Here is a 24,063-nt window from a genome sequence, read left to right as displayed (position 1 = left end):
ATTAACAATTCACCAATTTTGTTAAAAGTCAGTGCAACAATATGAACCTAGATACAATGCATAGCACGTAATAAGTGAATGATTCTATTTTACTTGGCTCACATTTCACTGAATATTCTATAGAGCGATTCTGAGTATCTTTAAAGGTAACAAATCCCATTTCTGTTTTCCAAAACAGGCAAAATTTCAATCTGCTTGGATACTGAGTCCAACAGCAAATACGTTACTACATATGTTTAAATTCTGAACATCAATGATACTAGAATAAATTACAAACTACCAATATTGCCCTCTTGTATATCACTGTAAATATATGATGTTTTTTTCTTTTCATGACTTTTCAGAAAGCTATTTACAAATTTGAGTTCAGAGACACTGAACCAAGTAGTCAAATCTGTAGTCAAATCCCGACCAAAGCTCTTAAAGAAAATTGCAGAAAGATGTGAAAAAGAAACAGCAACAAACCAGTGATATATGTACACATACAATATACAATAAAAGAAACAAAAAATGTCAAGCAACGCCAGTCAATGACCAGTGATGAAAAAAGATGACTTCATAATCTTAAACGTATATGATCTTTAAATTTCTGTTTTGAAATATCAGCCTGTATCTGTAAATTTCAGAAAACTCAATTAAAAAAAAAAAAAAAAGAAAAAAGAAACTGCACAGAAAACACCCTCCATTTTATAGACAGAACAAATCTTCTAAAAAGCGCAGACACAGCTTTAGAGGATTACCTTCAGTCCCCACCCATTATTTATGTGCCTTCCTGAGTTGCAAATCTTCCCCTCGTTCCATTTGCCCTAAATGCCCCTGCACATGGTTTTGCTCCTCCCATGGAACCCTTCATTTATCTGCACATTTCTGAGATATTGATATCCAACCACGTCTTTTTCTTGACTCCACTTAGGAGACCAGCTTGGCTGAAGACCAGCAAAGTTGCACAGAGCATCTCTTTCCTGCAGTCCTCATTCCTTAACTTTTTTTTTTTTTTTTTTTTTTTTTTGGTGCAGTGTTCAGCAAAGCAGGTCAAAATTATGTCTCTTCTCTGATGTTCTGCTGATGCAAGGCATCTGATCACCTAGAAAGCTGTACAGGGAAGTAAAATCTGTATATTGTGGGCAGAATAAAAAAAGACAGGGAGAGAGCAAAGCCGTTTATTTACTCATGGTTCCTGAAGCTATATCACAGCTCTGGTAACTGAGGTCATAACTGGATTATCTACTAAATTCCAAGAAGGACTGAATAAACAGGAGCTAGTGGTGTCTACCTTTAGCTTTGTATGAATAATTATAATAGGTACACAGAGCACGCAGAAAAAAAAAAAAAAAAAGCTTTATTCTCCCTGACATCCACATCCTTTTGTCTTCCTATGGCCACAAATGACACTGCCTTGTAAAGCAATACACTCCATTGTTCAGTGGATTTAGGGCCAGTTTGGCTTCTTACGGGAAATATATTTATGGTGCAAACCAGAAAGCTTTTTACAGGAAGCAGCTCAGTAGTTAAATTGTTGAAACAGTGCTCCATGTCCATAAATATGGAAGGAGTTAATGAGAGAAAGCACTGAAAACTATTTCGCAGGCTACAGTTTTTTTTTTGAAACCAATAAAAATGTGCTACTTGAATCACAAATGGCTTCATACCTTCACACAATAGCTATTAAAAAACCACCCCTGTGGTTTTACCTATAAGGATTGTTACATTATTTGTAACAATACACAATCTCTTTTCATAGAACATAAGCTTTGCTTATAATCCTCCCACTACACTTAAACGCAGCTTTTTCATTTGACCTCCAGAGCTGGCTTCCTAGATCGTTATTTGTCCTAAAGCAGAGTGCTCATCACCCAACCCTTTCAAAGAAAAAAAAAAAAAAGAAAGAAATTGAAGCTGCATTTTATCTTTAACTCTGAATATCTAACATTTGCTCTCCTAAGAAACAGCAAAGCCCTTTGGCCTACAAAATCTTTTCGGTTGTAGCTTGTTCCCCTGTGTACGTACAACTCTCCACTTTTTTATGTTTACTTGAATTCACATTAAAATAAGAATGTTAAAAGGTTTCAGACCTAACCATAACAGTAAGCATCTACACAGTTCTGCAAGCCAGCTGACTAGCAATCTTCATTAATTCTTGCCAGTATCTTCTGGATTTCCTCACTTCCAGTGAGCTTTGGCAGCCGAAGCTTCAGAATAGAGAGCTTCGAATTTAACACCTGAGTTAAACAAGTGTAGATCCTGTTTTTTTAAAGGCAGGCAGAAATAATCAAAAATTTTAATATGCTCATTAGCCTATCCTATTGTATGGTGGGGCTTCAGTGTCTGGATATTTCTAATGTCTAATGCATACTCTGCAGCTTGCATGGGTTCAGTCACAGAAGGATTCCTGTTAACATCTTCCTTCTTTCTACTGCTTTTCTGTTTTGTTATGTTCCACCTTAGGATAAAACACTCTTATTCAAGCTATTGTTTTTCCCTTTTCATGGACACATCTTCTATATCATTTACTATTCTTTGAATTAGAAATACCTTATAACATTCAAAGAGAAGCACCTGTGGGAAGGACTCTCTCATGAAAAATATGAACAATTAATTTCCTACTTGGAAATGTTATTTATTTTTCGTAAAGAATGAAAAGAAGGAAAGAAGCAAGCAAGATAAGCAGCAGAATTGCAACCCTGGACTCAGAAGAATGTATTTTAGTCTCGCTGGTGGTCTGGCAGAATCCCATCAGAAACTGCCCTTGAGGGCAAAGAGGCTCAGGAGAGCTGACTAATCCTCCTCAGAGCACAAGAAAGGAAACACACAGAGCTGGAAGCAGAGACAGGCTGCTTGGAAGGAATATGAGACCAGGAATACGGGGAGTCGGGAAAAACAAGGCTCAAGTTGAAACTAGCAAAGGATGTGAAGGGCAACAAGAAAGGCTTCTGTAAGTACATCGGTAGCAAAACGAAGGCTGTGTGGGCCCACTGTTCAGTAGGACCTTGTGAAAAACAGTAGGAAAAAGGCTGAGGTACTCAGTTTGCCTTAGTTTTCACTGGTAAGGCTTGTTCCCCTGCCTCTCAGGTCCCTCCCAGCAGAGTTTGCAGAGTAAAGCAGTACCCACAGTTGAAGAATAAAGTCAGACCTGACGTAACCCACTTGGACATGGCCGGGTCTGTGGTATGCGATGGCATACATACACAGGTGTCAAAGGAGCTGTCTGATGTCACTGCAAGGTGGTTCTCTACTACCTTTGAGAGGTCACAGCAGTCAGCGGAGACTCCTGATGACCGGAAAAAGGCAGACATCACGCCTGTCTTGGAGAAGGACGATTCAGAGAACTATAGGCCAGTCAGCCTAACCACGCTACCCAGTGAGGTTATGGAGCAAATGTTTTTAAAAGCCATTTCCTAACATGTGAAAGACAAGAAGGCGTCTGGGAGCAGCCAGCATGGGTTTACCAAGGCCAAATCATGTCTGGTCAACCTCACTGCTTGCTATGATGAGAGGAATAAATCCATTAAAGACATGTTTCCTGCCAAGGGACTGAAGCTGTACCAGTAAGCACTGTAAGAAACCGCCATTATACATGAAGTAGAAGTTGCAAGCTGTAGTGAGAATCAATATCCTGTAAACTGTGGCAAAATAAATTGATTTGCAGGATATTATAAATTGGCTTGCATATCGTGAAACTACTGACAACAAAAAGACTGCCAACACCGTAAAGTATGATGAATTTAACTCAAAACAATGCTGGTATAGGACAGATAACCACCTCAACCACTGACACTTCATATGAAGAAAAGAGCGGTACAAACACTGCAGAGAACTGCAGATGGTAAGTCAGGTAAAACATCATTACATTTCAATAGCCCTCCCCACCATTTCCTTCTCCTATGAGTATTCATACACAGCACTCTCTTAATTTACAAGAATACCTACAGAATGTTGAAGTTCAACAAATATTTTTTGTGAACATATTCTTGAGGAAATTAGTGGTGGTAATTCTGCAATGACCATGAAAGTAATTTTCTTCATTTTTAAGTTTTAAATATGTCCTCAGCCTTATAATTAGAATGGCAGAAAAAAAAAAACTCAGCCAAAATACTTTGCTATGAAACTCTATCTCTGGGTTTATTTCTTCACTTTCTGACAAACATTGAAAATACATGAAAAAAAAACATGTTTTATTGGTGTTAAATTATCCTGAAGTTGAAAATTTAAAAATGGAAGGGGGAGATATTTATAACCAGTCTCTCTTAGTGGTTAAAACCACTTAGTGGGACTTCCATTTCTAACTGAAATTTATGTCTTCAATAAAATATTTTTTATTTTCTATTTTTATATTATACATTATTTTTTAATTATTCATTATACAATATGGTGTTCCTGCCCATGGCAAGAGGGTTGGAACTAGATGATCTTTAAAGGTCCCTTCCAACCTAAAGCATTCTATGATTTTATGATTATTATTCTGCACCCTGGTGAAGATTTTCAAACAATGACTCCGACTACTGTCAATTATAGTTAAATATTTTATCAAAACTACAGTGTACCCAAGCTTTGCACTTAATACTTTAAAATAATTTCAATTCATTACTTGTAAATAATTTCAAACATTAAACTGCTGTTAATCAGTTCCTTCATTCTCTCTTTTTACTCTGCAATTGTGCTTGCAGCTAGATCACATGTGATAATGGGAATTCAGTTTTTCTGGAAGCATACTACTTTCTCTATACTAACTGGTATGCATGGTTTTAATGATGTGGCTTGATGGCATTTCAACCACTGCTGAAGGTTTCCACACCCAAAAAAGATTCACAAAAGGAAAAAAAAAAGTGTCGTGGTGTTTATGATGAAGGTGAGAAGCCTTTGGGGAAGGCTTCAGGGTGATGTGACAGCAGCCTTTCAATACCTACAAGGAGGTCATGGAGGAGACAGAGTCAGGCTCTTTATAGACATGAATGGCAAGAGACACTGCTCTTAAATGGAAACAGGCAACTTACCACAGTAGAGACATGCTTGCTGTCATAACTGTAAAGAGTTCACGTTTCCCTACTTTTGTGAACTCTGACAGAATGTAAAAGCAGGGTGAATGGATAAAATTAGTGGTATGATGCCTTTCTTCTACCTCTTTTAGAGCCTCTTGTCTCAGGTAGGCTATGCAAGTAGCAGTGTTTTCAGTTTACTCTTCGTATGCTGAACATACATTAGCTTTCATTTCTTAACATTTCTATGTTTTATCTCCAAAAACTACATTTCTTTGAGGTTTTGTATTTAATGAGTCATGTTAATCACTCTCTTTTACATTCTAAGATGGGGTCAATCATTCCAGTGAGTCCTGGAGGACAGCCACAACAAAATCCATAACCTTTATTATTATAATTATTTTCCTTAAATACAATAACTTACTTTGTATTTGCAAAGAGTACTTTAAAGGTTTTAGTTTATTTTCAAATGAGTCTCATATTCTTCCAAATATTTTGTCTTTTCAGCTGAAATACCTTAAAGACAGAACAGAGCAATGATTTCCAAACAGTATTTCTGTTTCCAGATGCATTGCTATTTCACTGTGATATGCCTCACCTTCGGTTCCAGATAGCATACCCACAGTTACAGCGAACCTGTGTTTTATTCTGTCAGAGAAGTCCGTGCTGCGTGACTAGCAGAGAATTATAACTATGTTTTTCTCTCTAAGTTGAAATGCTCTCTAATGTGGCGTGCTAGACAACAATGAAATGTGGTTAACATGCAGAACTGTTGCCAGTGCAGCCCATAAGCAGCTTTCAAGCAAAGAAAAACAACAGTTATGAATAAGCCTTCTTTACTGTTCCTTTGTCATGATTACACAGAGCTACAGATATGAGTAGACTGCAAAATTCTTCCGAAAGGGAAACACGGCTCTTTTACAGCTCCTGTAATTTATATTGTCTATACTTCGAGCCTAAACATGCACAAACACATATGTGTAAGTCAGCTGCCTTAAACATATGGAAATTCAGATCCTAAAAAACATGAAGTTCCTTCCCTTTTCCTGCAATTATTGTATAGCTTTCCTTTTCTCACGCATGCATCATTCATACCCGTCCATATCTTGATCCTTAACTCCTTCAGGTTGAAAAGTCAGTCTGTGACTCACACGAAAACCCATACCTCTGTCAGCTCTTTCTAGTGAGATCTGCATTTACCCCTCCTGTACACCCCTTAAAAGGGAACAATTGGCTGCATTTGCTATTATTTTCAATTCTCCTCCATTCTGTTTAAGAGTTAAAAAGTACAGTTGGAAACAAACAACAAAAAATCTATACATACAAGATTTTTTTACACATTTTTTTAAATGATTTTTTCTTTTATGTAATAAAAGAGAAATCTCAATGAGTACGGGTCATATGAAATACAACTATAAAATGCATAAAACACATGCTTTTCCTAAATCCCTTGTGAAGGAGGAAAAAAAGTTTCCTTTAAGCAATTCTGAATTTTTAACATAAAAGAAAACCCACTGAGCACCAGCAAATAGTTTTGTATTTGTTCCTTTCGGATGACTCACATGGACCCATAAAAGAAATTGTGAAGATCAGCTGCCTATGGACAGGAACGGATGGGACTGTATGGTATGTGCCAGTGAAAGGTTTGTGCTCCAACCATCTTTCAAAAGTATAACTTTAACGAGTCTCTTTCAAAATAAATAGAAATCAGATGTACTTTTTTTTCCATCAGTGTAACAGTTTGGAGAGCACCCGTGCCTTTATTATTGTTGAATTCAAAGAATTCCTGAATTACTTTGAAATTATTTCAGTATGATATTCATGAAAAACACTCAGTCGTAATGCCTACTGTGAACCTCCCAATTTCCATTGATTTCCATTCCAATTTTATTGATGTCTACATTCTGGCAGCCAAACTGAAAGCCATTTGCAGATGCCAGTCTCTACATTTTCGATTCAACTTTTTTCCAGAATCACCTAGAGCAGGTAAATTATGGCTATGAACTGCATTGCCAGAACAATTATAACTACACTGTGTTTCTGGAAATAGTAGTTTGCAATTTGTGCAGATAATGTATATGTTTATTTCAATACTTAAAACTCAATATTTATGCTCTTGCAAGGTGAGTCACCCTATGTTTATGCAAGGCAACCTACTTCTACTGCTGTTACTTGCCTTTGAGCAATGCTTTAATTGCCGGTTTTTCCTACTTACTGTCAGATGCCAAATTTCCTCTGCCTCTTTTGCACTCAAACATCTATCAGGGCCTAGTATAGTATCTTTTCCTGAGTTTAGAAAACCCTTGTTAGGGTTCTGTACTAAAGCATCTTTTGGTATATTCCACTGCTGTTTAAATTTGACCAACAGAAATGTTTTCTCTAAAATCAAGACTACTAAAGATTGCTATACAGAACATCAACTTGCCCAATGCACTCGAAAATCCTCACGGATTTCTTGTCTGTATTTACCACTGAGAGGGGCATATTAAATGCTTCTCCTGCTACTGTCACTGATAAATGAATTCCACCAACAATTCAAGCAGAAAATGCAAATGTACTACTATATAATAGCAAAAAAAATCCAATATTAAAAAAAAAAGAAGAAAAAAAATCATGATAAGATATATGTAACACAGTTTATCTAAATTCAAGGTTTACAAGAATGAGAGCATAATAAAAGCTGAGGCATTTATTCTGGTGGATTCTAATACTAAAAGCACTGAAAATGTCTACAGATGAAGATAAGCATGAAAATCCTGGATGTTTCAACCATCTGCTTTAATTTTGGACCCTGCTCACTCTCACTCATTCTTTGAAGAAGTATTTTTCTGTCTGCAAATAAATGCACAACTTATTTTCTTTCAAAGAACAGTTTATACATGCAGCAAGAGCTGTGAATGCTTATATATATTGGAGTGAATTATCTGATAGTGTCTTATTTTTTTTTCTTAATTGTGAACATAAAACAGTTAATAAACTAGTTGATTACTGTGCATTTAAAAATAATCATTTCCTCACATGTGTTCACATATATATTGACTGCCAAGAGTTGAGAAGATGGTGAGTCCTGGCCACTCCCTGGACTCAGGGACAGGAGGGGCAGGTTCTTCTAATAGTGAGCCATTCAAATTATATAAGGCATGTGGAATGCAATTAGTGCTGGAATTTAATTTTATTATTATTATTAAAGTTTAAATATAAAGTATAAGTAGTTCCTTGTAATGCTCAAACATGGATTTTGACATTAAATACAATGCAGGTCTAGATCTACTAATTGTTAGTTTAGTGGGAGGAACTGAGGCTTTTGTGCCTGCTGCCTGGCAGTCTTTCCCCGTAAGAGATTTTTCAGCCTGTTGGCTAGCTCAACAACACACAGGTAATGGAGAGAGCTGTTACGTTTTAGTGCAATCAGGATTCAGTGAAGGTATAAAAACATATATATATAAAATCAGGAATAACTCAGCTGTGTGTAGTTCTATTTCCACTAAAACCCGTGTTGTTTCTTTCCTTTTAGATGTACCATAAATGACAGAGAGAGGATCAAGTATTATAGCAGAAATCAGGAGCAGCTCTTACCTTGAAGATAATAGGGCTGGCTCTCAGCAGAACTTCACAAGCCTTGGTAAAACCTTTCCCTCCTGCCCCCCCCAGCACAAAGCGCAGGCAGCTGGCATGCAGCCACCACCAAGCCCAGAGCTGCTGCTCCCATGTTGATAATCCCCACAGCCAGAAGGCATCAGAGCCACCACCGGGCGAGAAGCAGGTGTATCTATAGGAAATCAAGCTTCTTTATTTCCCCTACTCATAAACCAACTTGCTCTTTTCAGTCTGTTACAGCTAGACTTTGAACAAACAGAACCGAACTAATTTTAACACCTTAGCAACTATTTTAAAAATTCTAACCAATGTCAGTGGTCACAGAAACAAATAAACCAACTGTGAAGGAGCTGCGTGGACTCTCCAACTATGGGTGTTGTATGAAAGTGGCACTCATGAAATGGCGTAACATTCTGTATTCTATGCATTTACTTGAGAATGCATGCATGGTATAGCAGAATGATAACTCCCTATGAATAATTTCTTCTCTCAGTCGCAGATCTTCACAGATCCAATATTTTGACTTGGCATTTCAGCTTGAATTTGGTTAACGCCACACTAGTATGGGAGAAGTGATATTCTTGAGAAAAGTATTCTCAAGAGTGTGCTTCTTCCTGTGGAAGGTTATTCAGGAAATTCTCCTGGAGTCCTACGATTAAAACTATGCTCATCCTGGAAAACTTCTCTCGCAGTCACAGATTAAATCCTCTGGCAAGATGGCACTGCAAGGCTCGCACAGTAGCTATGTTTACTCCTCATAATTTACACTAATTACTTTTACCTGTTAATGGTAGACACCTCACTAAGCTGACAGCTAAGTTTTATGTGCTCTGTATTTATAAATAAACACACTGTATTTACTGCAATTGCAACTCTGCACAAGCTCCTGTATGCCCTATGTGGTTAGCCAGTGTTGTAATTAAATTGGTCAAACACACCTCTCTCTTCAGCATGCCTTGTCTGGGTCACTGCTGTGTGTGCCACCTCTCAAAATGGTGCCAAAACTTACTGGGCAAGAACATCAGCCACAGAATCTGTCTTTATTTTGGACACAGGGATGTGAAAGCAGTAGCAGCTGAAGCTGCACCTTTAGACACAGATATTAGTCACAGTAGTGCCCTACCAAGCTGTCTTTTACAAATAAGGCTGATGCTATTGATCCTAAGCCACAGTGCTCTGAAATAATTCACCTCACCTGGTGAAGATGTGACTGCCTCTACTAAAATCTTACATATAGTATTGAGTTTAGTCTGTCTGTATTTCTCTGCTTTCCTTTCCCCCAAACCACTTTGCAGTGCAAATATGTGGCTGTCTTACAAAAGAAATATTAAGGCACTCAATTGAAAATGTGGTGAGCCTGATTCCGACTTCCCTCATCAACCTATGTCAAGTAGCAGAAGCCCGCAGGCTGTCTGGTGTGCTGGGATGTGTTTTATCCCCACTTAACTTGTGAATTCTAATGAAGACCTGCATGCATGCAAAACATTGACAAAAATCACTTGGTGAATGTTAAAAGCATTCTTTCATCATTCACAGTATTAACTTCCTCAGTGATGTCCAATAGCGGAGGTATAAGATAGATGAACATAACATTGCATTTTCTGTTTCATTTTCTAAGTCACAGTGGTCCAGGGTCTGCTAATGTAACAAGCACTAACGAAACAAATGCTGTCATGAATATTTAAGAATATAAGTAAGGAATGAATCATTAATAACACTACAGACCAATGTCACACCACATAAAACTCAGTGAATGTTTTGAAGGTCACACAAATGGAACTCTGATTAAAACCAGGATCAGGAAATTTGGTGGATATCATTTATGACACATAACCTATTAGAGAAAACCAAAACTCAAAACATAAAATATACGATTCATAAATTATATAGCCAAAGGGGTCCCAGATCTCCCCTCTTGCTTTGTATGCAATCTTGTCACTTGCAACATGTAAGTACAAAATTCTTATTTGATAGCTTTTTAATATGGCAACTGGCAGCTCAAAGGATGTGGAAGATGCAAAATGATAGTGCTGTTTGGGTAATTTATTTCAAAATATACATTTAATGCAATTTCTATGCTGAAAAATTTAAGTTCAGAGTTGGAGCTATAGATTAAGCACTGCAGAATAATTTCCCCATGTAGAAGAACTCACGGTGCTAAAGGAAGACTTCACAGAAATTTTCTGCAGCAAAGATTTCACATGAATCATAAAGATTAAAGTGTGCAGACACAGGACATCTTCCAAAATAACTATGTGTATCAAATTTGTCTGTGGTAACGAAGAAGCTAATTCATGTTGCTTCTGAGTAAATGTATTTGTTAATATTATGGTTGACTGTAGTGTCCTTGGTGTAAGTGCAGGTTGGAATCTGAAGAAACTATATTGTGGTTGGGATAGAGGGTTTCTAAGCAAGTATTTGGGGAAATTTTCCCACTTTTGATCATAATATAAACAGAAAGCTAGCAGCATACCTAACTGAGAGGACAAGGCTGAATGAGATTAAGTGGCTTAAAAAATATTAGCTAGATGTGAGATACAATATTTGATTATGTTACAAAGACATGCATTTATATGGGAAAATTTTCCAATAGAAAAGAAGATCTAAGGACAACAACAAAAGCTGGAAATACTGGTAACATTTAGAATAGATCCAAGAACATGTATGGAGCAAAGAAGATGCTGGTGGAAGATAAAACAACCACATCCATACATGTATGCCAGACAAACTAGGAAGATACTGTGATTCAGATAAGCACGCAACAGTAAGGAAAAGACAGGAAAGGATCCCAGCTAGTAAAAGAGAGAGTAGAGAGGAGAAACCAGGAATGAGATGCAATACCAGCGAAGTCACTAATGCAAGCAGAGAGGAAGGTAAGTGTTAAAAGCTTCCCTCTAAAGAAGAATATGGATGGTGTTTCTGAAACTATGAAAAAGAAAAGGCAGGATTATCTGCGATCAGAACTGCGATCAGGTGAAAGCTTACGTAAAGTGTTTACACCATCTGGCAATCTGCAACAGCAGGAGCACTGACTTAGTATGTAAAGGTCCTTGCCTGCCTTCTGATTCTGTCTGCACTGAAGTACAGTGAGATAAGCAGGGATAGATTTGGATTTCACGTTACAAAACAGCAGTAGTTCTCCTCACATTGATGGAAAGCTGTTGACTATTCCACAACTACAAGGACAAATCATAATCAGCTTTCACTTGTTCACCAATTCACTTACAAAGCAAATCTACTCAGGTCCTCTGTAACTTTAACAAAATAATCTCTTTCAATTACTAGTTTATCACCTGTAATGGGTCTGGCTGGGATAGCCAGGAAGACCCTGCAGCCAGCACAGAAGACACTGCAGAGCCAACTACAGGGCAACTTCGCAAAGAACCGAGCAAGTGCAGTAATGACTTGAGCTAAGCTGGCACTGGCATCCAAAAATCTTGCTCTGCTTGTCCTGAGTGACCGCTTTGGCAGATGAAGCCTGAATCATCAACAGTTCTTATCGACATTTGGGGGGAGGCCTATGGAATGGAAAGAAGTACCTATATATACATATCTGGTAAAGGACAGGGAACAGTGGTGATTGCGATACCTATATGCTAAAGTAGGTGGGACCTGGGTGTGACACAAACGTTATGGAATAAGGGGTGGAGGTTGTACTGGGTCTGGCTGGGATGGAGTTAACTTTCCCTGCAGCCGCCCATGCAGTACTGTGCTCTGCCCTTGTAGCTAGAACAGCACTGGTATCACACCAGTGTTGTCTATTGCTGCACAATACTGGCACTGCATCAGGACTCCCTCCAAGCCCCCAAGAGCCAGCAGGCTGGGGGTGGGCAGGAGACGGGGAGGGGACATCACCAGGGCAGCTGACCTACACTGACCAAAGGGATATTGCATGCCATGTGGTGTCACAATCAGCAATAAAAGGTGGGAAAGGGGAAGGAGAGGGCGGGCTCTTGTTATGAAGACGTCTGTCCTCCCAAATGACTGCTATGTGTATTGAGGCCCTGCTTCCTGAGATGTGGCTGAACATTGCTCATTGACGGAAAGTAGAGAGTAACTTTTCTCTGTCTGTGCTTCTACATGGCCTTTGCTCATTTTTTATGTTCTTCCTCTTTTTCTTCCATTTAATTAAATTCTCCTTATCTCAACCCATGAGCCTTTTTTTCCTCTTTCCAGCATACTTTCTTCTCCCCCCAACTTCTTTTGAGGAGGGGGAGTGAGTGAGCGGTTGTGGTGGGCTTTGGCTGCCCAGCAGGGTAAAGCCACCACATCAGCAAATTCCCTATGGATTTGAAAGGTTGTTCTGCTCAAAAATGTTGCTACAGCACCAAATGGCAAAGAGAGAGAAAAAGAAAATGAACACTTATTTATGTTTGAGTCATACTGAAGTACAGCAGGGGTTGAGAATGTTAGCATCAATTCAAGCGATCACCTGGCCAGGGGCTGCGCTATCTAACTTATCCATACAAAAGCTGGAAAGTAGCTTGATACCACACGGTCTGGTTAAATGGGACTTTAACCAATGGAGAGGAATGCCCAGCGGGAAGCTCACCCCCATCGCAAGACAGCTTTCTAACAGAAAGGGAAGAAAACACTGCAAATTCTTCTGCACATACTAGGTGGCCATCTAATATTAGTCACTTACACACTGGAGAATTCGTAATGTCTGTATGGAAGGTGTGTTGCCCATGAAGACAGGTGGAGTTTGGAGTTTTTCATTTAGTTTTACAAACCTCCGTGAATCTGAGCAGCAGGGCCACTACAACTGCAAGCCTGCTTTAAGAAGAGGCACTTAGTGTGGTGAGTTGAATGGACCAGATGCTTGTAATTTCAAGTCGTGTACTTCCTAATATGCCAGCCCACTTTCAAGAAAAATCTAGGATATCAGTAAGCTGGTTACAGAGGAATCGCTGTTTCAGCTTTATCGTTATTCCTTATAAGTCTTTATATCACTTTCCATCTATGATTGTTTATATTACTGTTTATATTAGATGATATTTAGTAGATAAACCAGTATATTTTCTACATCTTGTGCATATTTAAAAACAAACAGACTGTGTGTTTATCTTCTAACAAGAAAATAATCTTTGTAAACAGGGTGAATGTAATGTCACCTTACCTGCTTCTGACTGGTACTCCACGAGACGTAAACATGAAGACAGAAATATTTGAGGAATTTAAGGAAGGACAAAGGTACGAAATTACAGTTTGCAGAGGAACTGGAAATAGTCACATCTCACAGCCAGCCCCACCCAGAAATCTTTTTTCTTAGTTGCTGTTGCTCAATTTTCTTCCCGATGCGGCAATATGTCAGGCACTTTCATCTAAGTGTACTTGTTAATTCTCACAGAAATCTAAAATTCATCTCAGGTAAGACCGGTGCTTACCTGTCCTACATAAAACACCATTTAAAAATGAATAAATAATAAATAAATCCTGACATGCTTAAATACCACACAGCAGCAGTCACTGATAATTTCTGACAAACACTGGATCTTGTTTTGGCCAAAACAAAGAGAAAAACACCTGCAAAAATAGATTACTGTTTGGCAGCAAGATTACATTATATTTTATTTGTTTAGAAAATGAGATAGAAATTGTCAGCACATATATATAAGGATGAAAAAAAAACCTTATTTTTGCCAAAATAAATTTGAAAAAAATATATTACAATCTTGGGTATGCAGGCATTTCCTTTACCCAACTCCGTTTCAAACTCTCTCCAAAATTCAAATTTAGTTCATTAGAAATGTATTCTAAGGCATGAAATGCAAGCAATTTGAAAAAACGTATTTTCAGATCAAAAAATACAACATCAAAAAAGAGCTGCACATTACAGATATTTATTGAGTTATGATTTTCACCAAAACCATTCTTATGGAAATCTCATGGTTAAAGAGAAGCACTACAGAATTCATAATTTATCACTTCCACTTGTTATTGTGTCAAAAGTAATAAAATAGTTGCAGTGCATTTCCTAACAGGAACATGCGTTGTGTGCACGCTTTTGGTGGGAACAGTCATTAATTAAACCCAGAAAGGGCCTGGAATTTCAGGCTTTCTCCTGAATACAGGTATTAGCTCAGCACACGGAGGTTAAGTGTGTAATCTTTAGTATGGCACTATACAATGCTTGTATTACTTATGATGGTCTTTCTAGAATGAGAGAAGTATGTTGGAAAGATATATGAAAGTTAGAAATTTAAAAATTTAGAAATATGTTGAAATGTTGGAAGACCACTAACAAACCAGAAGGAAAAAAGACTGTCCTATATTTCAGGACATATAAAAAATCTACCTTTAACAGCCCACCCCCAAATTATTATTTTTCAGTTGAATGCCTTCAAATTATTTGACACTAACAGGTCTAAAACATCACAAATTCATCTTATGTCTTTCAAATATTCCAATTCAAGGATTTAACTGAAAGTCAAACCAGCACTACCATTTGTTGTTATTAATAACTACATTCTCAAGAATACAAATCCCTGTGACTTACGTGGCTTTCATCAGCTTCATTGTGAGGTTTTTCCTTCTTCATCACAGAATCACAGCATCATTAAGGTTGGAAAAGACCTCCAAGATCATCTGGTCCAACCATCCCCCTACTACCAATGTCACCCACTGAACCATGTCCCTAAGCACCACATCCAACCTTTCCTTGAACACCCCCAAGGACGGTGACTCCACCACCTCCCTGGGCAACTCCTTTCAATGCCTGACTGCTCTTTCTGAGAAGAAATGTCTCCTCACTTCCAACCTGAACCTCCCCTGGCCCAACCTGAGGCCATTCCCTCTAGTCCTACCACTAGTCACCTGTGAGAAGAGGCCAACCCCCAGCTCCCCACACCTTCCTTTCAGGTAGTTGCAGAGAGCAATAAGGTCTCCCCTGAGCCTCCTCTTCTCCAGACTAAACACCCCCAGTTCCCTCAGCCGCTCCTCACAGGACTTGTGTTCCAGGCCCCTCACCAGCTTCGTAGCCCTTCTCTGGATGTGCTCCAGGGCCTCGATGTCCTTCTTGTACTGAGGGGCCCAAAACTGAACACAGAACTTGAGGTGCGGCCTCACCAGAGCAGAGTACAGGGGGACGATCACCTCCCTGGTCCTGCTGGCTTCACTGTTCCTGACACAAGCTAGGATGCTGTTGGCCTTCTTAGCCATCTGGGCACACTGCCGACTCATGTTCAGGCAAGCGTTGACCAACACCCCCAGATCCTTTTCCTCTGCACAGCTTTCCAGCCACTCTGCCCCAAGCCTGTAGCATTGCATGGGGTTGTGGTCAAAGTGCAGGACCTGGCACTTAGCCATGCTGAACCTCACCCTGTTGGCCTCTGCCCATCAAAAAACTCTTCCCTGACCGGGAATCGAACCCGGGCTGCGGCGGTGAAAGCGCCGAATCCTAACCACTAGACCACCAGGGAGGTGTAAGATGCATAAATAAGGATCTGAAAAGGTAGGTACAATGTTTTCAGCTTTACATCTGGCGAAGTGGAAGTTCCAGAAAAAAATCAGATCAGTGAGAACTGGTTAACAGCATCCAAAGTGGTCAGCACACTGAACTTTGTGCACAGCTTTAAGTTCTGAGGACTTAAAACTTGCTCCCTTATTGAAAACATAAATCAGGCTCCATCCGTAAGAACACAGTGCTGAGTCTTCTCCTGAAGGAAGGAGCAGCACTTTCTTTTCCTATATGGACAGTACGCATACTTAATACATGACAACAATTCACAAGCACACACACATTACTGCCAAGGAATTGACATATATATTACAAAACCTCTCTGCCTGAAGAGGTTTAACATACAGCTCTCATCTTCCTTAGGGGCATTATTGACTGTATTCATTTCTTAATAATGCTTTTCTGCAGAAGTGAATGCAAAATCCACTGGGAAAGAGAGCAGGAGGAAAAAGTCCAAGACTTCTGGTTGCAGCCTAGTGAACAGGACTGTCACCTGGAGAGAGGCCTCGGAGGAGCTGTGCATTGTAAAAGGATTTTGACTCTATGATTTCAACCGTACCACGGCTACGAAGAACAGAATTTAGGTTATCTTTTTGCCCTAAGAAATTATATGTTATTAAAAGAATGCATCGTTTTTGAATGGGGGCTGAGAAAACAATTGAAAGAACAAAGAATAGGAGATATATTTGCAAATGAAATTTGGGAAAATTATGCAAATATGATATTACATATCATTTGCTTAGCAAAGCGTGAAGAAAAAAAGATAACAGCTTTAATGGGTTAAGCCCCTTATTTAGTTTGAATAATGCATAATCAGATATATTGGGCTTGAAATAATCAAAAGCCATGTAAAAAATAGCTATCTATCTAAAAATTCATTTTTCAAAATATATGTCTTTTTTTTTACATAATTCAGGGAAATTCTGACTGAGGACCATCTCCACTGGTTGATCACCACCAAATCCCTATACCATGGCTTTTTGCCCCCCGAAAATAGGATCAAGAGCTGTGCGGTAGTTGGGAAATTAAGCATTTTCGAACAATAATCCCAAACCTGCACACAAAGCAGGAACCTATCTAACGCTAGATAATAGAAACCAGGGCAGGCAGCAGCTGGGCTTCTGACCCCCCTCAGCTGCAGGCATCTGATGAAGGATCGCATGCAGGTCCTGCCGCCTGGAAGCTGAAGGCCAGCATTGTCTGCTGCCTGTTGACACGTGCAATTGTACTTTCAAAGAACTAAACAGGAATCATTATTTTCCTTTACAGTGCTGCCACAGAGGTGACAGTAGGTGCCACCATTCATCTGTTATGCTGCAATGCAATTATTACAGTGTTCAGCTATGGGACACCCAGCTTCAATTTTTTTCTTTGTTTAGGACTCAATATCTGTATCTTCTATGTATTAGCAAATGTCCCAGATACTAGATAGAAAGTCAGCCCAGAGGGCATTTTGTCTTCCAAAGTAGCAAAATTCATGAAAAACGTAAGTGAGGAGGAAAGCATAGCTTTTGTAGCCTTAGGTGAGGGCACTTATCTGAGAATAGGGAGACACAGGATGATTCGGATTTGCTTTATGGTGGATGGAGAGAGAGGAACATCTACAACATGATTTATCTGAATAATTTTAGATGCATTCCCTAAGATGAAACACACCCTAAAAACATCCATTTCTCTACATAAAGGCAGTCTAGTTTCCCACACAAAATCCTGCTACAGGTAAAAGAGAAACCAAAATTTATACGGAGCCACGAAATTTATTGTTCTAAAGGTCTCTTAATGCATATTACCTAACTAATACAGAAAAGCATCATTAATTATTAGAGTTTAGAGTTGCTATACACTGAAGTCTTCTACCTTTTTCCTTTGAAGTTATGCTCAGGCTTCCAGTCTCCTGCTGATAAGGTTGACTCTTCAGTCTCCCCCAGGAGGGACAGGGACAGGGGTGGGAGGTTGCAGGGGGGGTCACAGTGAGCTGTCAGCATCCTCAGGTCTTCACCACAGAAAGTGTCACATCTCTTTCTCCTCAGTCTCGGGGTTTGTTTATTTTTATAAGTATTTTTATCACAGCTCTCTTCCACAGTGCAGCTCGCTTCATTCTCCCTCTGCAGCCTGGCAGCCTCTAGCCCCATGCACACCAAGGGCTGCTGTTTGTCAGGCTGTGGCTGCTGCTGGTGGTGAGACGGATGCCCACAGCTGGAGCCAAAGCAGGGCTCCAGCAGCCACTGGGCCCTGGTGCAGGGCTTGAACCAGCAAAACCCAGCTCAGGCTATGGCCAGGCTGAGCCCCTGCGCTGCCAGGCTAGCATACAGAGAGACGGGGCCTCCTAATCATGGAGGAAATAATAAAAATGAAGGAAATGTCCTCCTAAAAATGATGGGAAAATGATATTTAATGGGCTACATTAGTTACATTGCTCCCATACGGACATCATCATAAACCTGCAAGATTAGGCACGATGAAGTCTATCTTTAGTGCCTGTAGTCTTGCTAAGGACAAACTGCGGCCTATTAATGATCAAGGGTAAGACAAACACCATCTATTGCAAACTAAGTCATTCAAGCTGAGTTTTCTGACATGACTAAAAGTTACCTTATGCAGTGGGAGGAAAAAAAAAAGGAGTGGGATGAGGCAATGTTGCCACTAAAAGTTCTAGTTGGCCAATGCATGTCAAAATCCAGTTAGAAAATATTATCATGACATGCATTAAAAACAGCCATTCACCTGCAGAGTTCTGTGAAGTATCTTCCTGCTCTTTTGCAGAGTTAAGAGAAGTTTAATTAATCTGATGAAATCTTTACCTTCATCCTCCCTCACAGCTCCCCCAGATCCACTAATCTCTTGGAAGAGGAAGCTTTACACTCAAGGAACGTGAGATGACTCCTAATTCAATGAATTTAAAAGTTAAACACAATAGTTTTCCAGATAAAACAAAGAAGCAACCTGTACTACCACTTTTGCGGACGCTGAATTAAAGGATGCAACACCCATTTTTTCTCCAGTACTCCATACATTCCTACTGACATTACTGCTCAGATTCCCTCCCCACATCCCTTTTCTACTCTTTATTTAGGAGTTAATTCCAAGATAGCTGAAGACTCAAGAGATAGCCTGCTATATATTTCAACTGTACCAAGATTAGTCTTGCAAAATGTATCTTAACTGAACGAAAGGTCTCACAAGAGCTGTTCAGAGATCTCAGAGTAGTGAAACCCAAACCCTAGCTGTGATTTGACTTCAGATATGGTTCCTAGTAGAAACCTAACATAAATAAAACACCAGCCTGTTTAATCAGTCTCTCATTGCTTTGAGTAAGCTAACACATCTCCTTTTATACAGTAAATAATAGTAGCCATCTATAACCATGTGGTGTTGACTCTAAATATTTTACATCCTTTAAAAGGGAACCATACATGTCAAACTAAATTTGTATAATTTTTCTCCATCCTTGTCTATTGTTTAGTTCCTGACAGAAAAGTGATGTCTTAAGCATTTCATGTATGTAGGAATGTAACAAAATTAAACTGTCACACAAGCCTGCTGTCTTTAAGAAGGGTTTCCTCTGCTGTTTTTAGGTCTTTATTAAGTGAAGATTGCCTCTGGAATATTTTGGTAACAATTCGCGCAGCTTCTTCAGTACAGACGATCTGTACTGCTGAGTAGAACCATAATAAAGAATGACCAGGCTCAAGATTGTGAATTTTCTCAAAATGAACTTCAGGGCAAGAAAAGAAAGCATTGGTAGTTCCTATCTAGCACATGTAACAGCGCTGCTGAAGTTGCCTGGCAACCCGGAGCAGACATTTTGGGGAATAATAAGTACCTACAGCAACACCTGCAGATTTGCCTGTACCACCAAGAGGAAGCTGATATTCATCGGCCTGTTGGTTTGCCCAGTACGCGAGGTGTGCTGATATGTCTGCTCAGGATTAAGAGCTTGAATTTCCCTGTTTAGGTCGCTGATGGCATTTATGGTCTCCTTATTTCTCAGTCTCAACCTGGATCCGTCAAGCAGCAGCCAGCAGGCGAATCTGCCGCGCAGATCCTCTGCCCGGCCTCCTGCCTGGTTCTGAGGCTTCCTGGGAGCACCTGCATTTGCTCACCCAAGCAGTGACTAACTCCGAGCCGCTGCTGCTGAAGGGAGACTTTTTCAAAACAGTTATCTTTTAACGGCAGCCTAAAGGCTTCTGCTTGCTCGAAGGAACAGCCAGAGCACATTTCAGGCGTCAGTGTGTAGAATATATAAGCTGAGGTCAGGACCCAGGGGGGAAGAGCCCCCAGGTTGCTCGCTGCAGAAGTTAATGGGACTTGCAGGCAATGTAAGCCTAGGCTGCTTCAGCAACATCTGCAGCTGCAGCAGGCACTTAAACAGCCGAGGCAAGGAGACTGTGACCCGAGCCATCTTCCTGACCTGGTGCTCCCCCTTTAGCAAAAATACAGCCTTTCCCAGAAGGAGAACTACCACAGAGTTTTGGAGAAAGAAAAAAAATTTGCAAATCTGTCACTTATAATATATTACCTTGGAATAACTGCCTTCCACAGAGATGCTCCATTGCTCCCTATGTTCCAGATGAAATAGTTAATCTTAACACTCCGGTAACACATCCTCTGCCCTGAAGCAGCAGCAGATCATTTCATTATGAACTAACCTCGTCTTGGATACCTGCTTCGTCAGGCCTGATGTGACGGGGCTCGCATGACGGGTTGGATTTCACGGAAGACACGCAGAGATCCCCCCTGAGGTGAAGTTAACTCCCTCTGGACTGGGCTCTGATCACCAGTGCAATAGAAGCTCAGGGTACAAGGGGAGAAAAAAAGGAATTATGGTGCTAACTTTCTTCTGCTTGAGGTTCATTTCTGTGAGGTTCATTTCTGTAATTAAGCGTAGCCTACTTAGAGCTAGTGCCCGTTATAAAGAGGAGGCTGCTGCCTCCCGTTCTACCACAACAAAGAGCTAATTATTCAGAGGCAATAAGAGCTATAAAGGTGCCATGGTACTCTGTACAGCCTATCTTTATTTTTGTCCTTTGGCTAGAGCAGACTTTTGTTTATATAAATGCATCCGTCCTCTCACAGCCTCCCCTTTCACTTTTCACCTTTAAGCTCCACCAGCATAAGGTGTCAGATTATTGCTGAAGTCAAGAAAGGTCCTTGAAAAGGAGGGAGAATATGGCACCACTGTCACGAAAGAGAGGATAATTCATTTACAACCTACAGCTTTCTTAAAAAGAATTTCCTCAGCAGGTTAATGTTCCCATCCTGTGGACAGGCTATCTAATGATAAAGGACAAGACTTTAAATAACTCTTTTTTTTTTTTCTTTTCTTTTTTCATGTAGGCACTAGAAGAAAACTAAATAACTTACAAGACTAAGTATGCTTCAAAGGGATTAAAACCAGACACAAAAGTGTAAAACCCTGCAGAATAAACAAGAGAATGTCTTCTTATCTTTTTCTTCCATCTGACTGCAGTAGATGAGTAAATCTAAGGTAACTCCATTTGATTTAACTGTCTGTGGAGAATAACATGAAACTAAAGCAAGCTATAAAAAGAAAGCACAGATCTTAAGTGTTTCTAGTTATTCTGGCACATATGCAGATGCCCCACATTTCATTAGTATGTGAACAGGATACCGGCGGATATGCTGCAAATGAAGAACTTTCCTCTATATTCAATACTCCCATTTCAAAAAATCAGAATAAAGTATTTTTCATGAATGGAGCCATATAGATTGTGACTTCATAGAAATTCCTTATGGCTGTTTATGAAGACAAAACTATTGGAACAGGTTGCCCACAGAAGCTGTCGATGCCCCAGCCCTGGAAGTGCTCAAGGCCAGGCTGGATGGGGCTGTGAACAACCTGGTCTAGTGGGAGGTGTCCCTGCCCATGGCAGGGGTGTTGGAACTGGGTGGTTTTTAAAGTCCCTTCCAACCCTCGACATTCTGTGATTCTATGACTGCTAAGGGAGGTTCAAGATTAGTTTGTATGTAGCAATTCCAAATAATACTCTTATTTTTTTATTATCTCCCTGTAATTCACTCTACCACTGGTTCCTCATTTAACTTAATATCACTGAGCTGTAATACTGCTTCACATATGAGAGCTTCAGCAATTTAACTGTTTTTAGTGATCCTAAAGTGATTGTACCTGTAATGCAAAACTAGAAAAAGCCTTTTGATGCTTAACACCTATAAACCTGTCATTGTAGATCACAGAAAATCTATTATACCAGTGAACACTTTCTGCTTCAAAAAGAGATGAGCGGGCAAACCTTTTATGGCAATTTGTGAGGCATTTAATGGCATGATTCACTATTCAGAAGTTTTTTACACATGTATTAAGTCCAAGATAATACTTGAGTTTAAAAAGAAGACAAGAAGACAAGCATTAGCTAATAATTCTGTCGCTTCATAGACTGCGCCAAGCGTTAATGAAAATGACATTGGAGGACTTACCAGAAAACAAGAACAAATATACAACAGCTAACATATACTGTCATTTCAAAACATCACTTTCAGTTATATAAGATATTGCAATGCATGAAAAAAGAAAAAGAAAAAAAAAGAAAAAAAAAAGAAAAATCTGGATATGAAACCTTATTTATTATTTTTAATGGCACTAAACCTTCCATCAATCAAAATACCTCTTAAGTAACCAAAACAAACTCAGCTAAATTGTTGCTCAGTACTTAGAGAGTCAAACTGTTAATTTAGTCAACATCTGTTCCATTACTATGATGCAGTTTTCCATCTAGAGCCTTTTATATACTTCATAAATTGCTGACAGATGTAATAAAAAGATATACCTAATCAGGTAGTGGTCCACCTCTTTACAGCTATAAAATTTTTTCGTTGACTTCTTTTTATTATTATTATGAGCTAAAGCATCTAAAAAGCACAGAGCTATCAGCAAGACCAGACCTCTCAAGCTACGATTTAACAACAGAGACTATAGTGTTTCTGTCTCATACAAGCATAGAGGTAAATCCTTGGTGTCCAATTTTTTTAAATGAAATGTTCATGTTCTCTTTAAGTGAGCTGAGAAAGGCAGGAAAATAACAAATAAAGTACCTGTAAATAAATGTAAATAAGCAAAATTAAATGCTCAGGAATTTTCCAAACAGAGTAAACATGTACATAGAAACGTGAGGAACTGTTCAAAAGGACACTGGCTGATTTGGGATTCAAGGAGGCTGCATCTGGCCAAAACAAGAGCAGACTGACTGGATGGGGAGAGGTTTACATGATCCCTTGTTACTTATCACCAGCACTCTGAGTGGTGCAAACTTATATATGTGCTTTTATATACTTATATATGTACTTTTAAAAGGTAATAGTTCCATTCATATAGTGTTTTAATGTGTATATAGCACAAAACTAATTAATTCTTTGTTAACTTGTCTGCTGGGGCCATGAGGTGAACTCGGCCTCCTTGCATTTTCCCAAGAGAAGATACAACAGAAAAAAGACCTAGAATCCTCTCTATACACTTGTGATCTACAGTCATCAGCTGATTTGAGTATGGCATGTTTGGGATCCACTCTACCTACAGCATCCTCACAGAAATCACTTTTGTAACTAGGTAAGCTATCTTTCTTCACTGAGTACGTTTCCCAGTTCTCACTCTAGCTGACTAGTCACAGCCCTTCCACACTGTGCACTTAAGAGTGTGTTTTATGACATTTAGGGGTGGGATCACTTCACATTTCTCAAGCTATGCAACAGTTCATCTGTCCTGGCCTTGGCTTGGCTAGAGTTAACTTTCTTCCTAGTAGCTGGTATGGTGCTGTGCTTTGGATTTAGGATGAGAATAATGCTGATAACACACCGATGTTTCATCATCAGAGTAGTTCAATGTGCGGTGCTTGAAATGGTTCAGAACAATAACAGCTGCAACATGCAGAAGGTGTAGCTTGCGCCTAGTGCAGTGGACCTCTGTGGTTATCAGAAGAGTTTTCTTAGCAGTATAAAGGTCACAGAAACATTGAACAGCTTGGCTTGGAAGTCTGAAGGGCTGCAATGAGGCCTCCCCAG

At 39.5% G+C, this 24,063-nt stretch overlaps 1 protein-coding gene and 1 non-coding gene across 4 annotated transcripts in view; both read right to left on the bottom strand.

The window, feature by feature from the left end:
- The window catches only part of EYS (eyes shut homolog), a 953,299-nt gene that overhangs the window by 288,093 nt on the left and 641,143 nt on the right, over window positions 1-24,063 (bottom strand). The gene's annotated exons all lie outside the window — the stretch shown is intronic.
- On the bottom strand, window positions 15,920-15,991 carry TRNAE-UUC (transfer RNA glutamic acid (anticodon UUC)). The gene has a single exon. It is a non-coding gene; the product is annotated as a tRNA-Glu (tRNA).

The sequence above is a fragment of the Anser cygnoides genome, chromosome 3 (genome assembly GCF_040182565.1).
Source record: "Anser cygnoides isolate HZ-2024a breed goose chromosome 3, Taihu_goose_T2T_genome, whole genome shotgun sequence".
Lineage (NCBI taxonomy): Eukaryota > Metazoa > Chordata > Aves > Anseriformes > Anatidae > Anser > Anser cygnoides.
The sequence above is the reverse complement of the archived record's forward strand: the minus strand, read 5'-3'. Positions and strand labels throughout refer to the sequence as shown.